This window comes from Podarcis pityusensis, assembly GCF_964106645.2.
Source record: "Podarcis pityusensis genome assembly, chromosome: 14".
Taxonomy (NCBI): domain Eukaryota; kingdom Metazoa; phylum Chordata; class Lepidosauria; order Squamata; family Lacertidae; genus Podarcis; species Podarcis pityusensis.
The window spans coordinates 45,011,336-45,013,393 of NC_138039.1; the positions used below are offsets into that span (position 1 = coordinate 45,011,336).

General features: G+C 47.6%; 1 long non-coding RNA gene across 1 annotated transcript; it reads right to left on the minus strand.

The window, feature by feature from the left end:
* Positions 1-337: 337 nt before the first annotated feature.
* Positions 338-913, minus strand: LOC308463217. The gene is made up of 2 exons (XR_013979511.1): positions 571-913; positions 338-536 (listed from the first exon to the last, which is right to left on the minus strand). It is a non-coding gene; the product is annotated as an uncharacterized lncRNA (long non-coding RNA).
* Between the last annotated feature and the right edge of the window lie 1,145 nt (positions 914-2,058).

A 2,058-nucleotide genomic window follows, 5' to 3' on the forward strand; every position in this document is an offset into this window, starting at 1 on the left:
AATTCTGACCTGTCTTCTTCCCTGGAAGGGTCAGGCTGGGGAGGTGGTCTCCACCATTCATCTTCTGCCCAGTCCCTGACAGCATCTGGTTGGCCTCTGTGGGAACTGAATGCTGGACTAGCAGTGCCATTGGCCTGACCCAGCGGGTTCTTCTCAGGTTCTTTATCCATAAGCTTTTCAGCAGAGCAAAATTCTGCACCACTGCCTCTCTGGTCTCAATCCAACACTCTGACCATACCAAGAACATGAGAAGAGTCTCTAGCCTTATTAGACTTTACCGACTGGTGGGGTCTGTGTTGCTCCTGGGAGGGAGGAAGGAAGTCAAATGACACCGAGGTTGATTCCGAGAAAGAGTTTATTCTGCTCTCCGGATAGCAGAAGGCACTTGCGTGGTCAGTCCACAGCAAGTCCAAAGAAATGAGAAATTTCATGCAGTATATATATCCTCCAGGCACCCTCTCCCCCCTTCCCCAGGAATCCAGCCACGTCAGCTTATACATGCAGGTTGACATCACATATGTTCCTGCTCCGGTACTCTTAACCATAAAAGGGTTTTCCTCTTCCTGTAACCTTGACCATAAAAGGTTGTTCCTGTTCCTATACTCTTATCTTGGGGCAGGAGGTCACCAACTCCTGGCGCCGTTCCCGGGTCTCTTGTCAGACTTGACAAGGTCTGTGCGTCTTTGTGGTCAGGATGTAAGATAAGACCCAGACGCGTCATCCCTGCTCTACTGGAACTGGCAAGGCCACTCATTGCCGTCACGGACTGATAAGGGAGAAAGCTTTGAGCACTTGTTTATACAGCTGGGTTTTGGCTCAAGAGCTCAAGTTAGAGCATTTTAGAAATGCTCCCTTGGAGGAGGAAAAATGAGGATTTTGGGTCAGTTTCAAACTGACTGCACAGAAACCCATTCCTTCAAGTCCTGTTGGATCAGACCAATGGTCCATTTAGTCTAGCATCCTGTTCTTACGATGGCCAAACAGATGCCTCTGGGAAGCCCACAAGCAGAGTTTGAGCGCTCTCTTGCTTTCATGCCATTGGGGACAACCTGGTGGTGAAAGAAACAGACTTTGTCTTGATCTACTTCTTCAGATCTTTGATTCCTAAACCCAGGGACACGTTTTCCTAGAAACGGGGCAGCTTGCTTTTCATGCAAGATTAATGAGTAAATAACAATAATAATTCATGTACATTTTGACAGCACTTTTCATCTGGAGTATCTCAAAAGTATTTTCATATCTACCTTCTAAGGAAGAAATTGAAACACAGAAGGCTGAAATGATTTGCCTAGGGATCCAAGCTGTGTTATTGACAGTGCCAAAGAATGGGAAGTTTGGGTTTGGAGTCCCTGCCTCTTTCAGGGGGAGAAATAGTTGCCCTGGAACAGGAATAATAATAATACTTTTAATATTTGTACCCCACCCTTCTGACCTGGTTGCCCCAGCCACTCTGGGCGGCTTCTAGCATATACAAAAACGTAATACAGTGGTGCCCCGCAAGACAAATGCCTCGCAAGATGGAAAACCCGCTAGACGAAAGGGTTTTCCGTTTTGGAGGTGCTTCACAAAACGAATTTCCTGTGTGCTTGCTTCGCAAGACGAAAATGTCTTGCGAGTTCCTGCGGGTTTTTTTTCCTTTCTCTCCCCCCCCTTTTCCCCAAGCCTCTAAACCGCTTATCAGCTGATGGGCTAAGCCGCTTAACAGCTGGTCGCTAAGCCGCTTATCAGCTGATCGTTAAGCCGCTTATCAGCTTTTTCCCAAGCCGCTAAACCGCTTATCAGCTGATGGGCTAAGCCGCTTAACAGCTGGTCGCTAAGCCGCTTAACAGCTGGTCGCTAAGCCGCTTATCAGCTGGTCGCTAAGCCGCTTATCAGCTGATCCGATAAGCCCGTTAAACCGCTAATGGGCTTGCTTCACAAGACGAAAAAACCCGCAAGACGAAGAGACTCGTGGAACAGATTCTTTTCGTCTTGCGAGGCACCACTGTAAGACATTAAGTATTAAAAAGCTTCCCTATACAGGGCTGCCTTCAGATGTTTATATGGTAACTTGTGCCC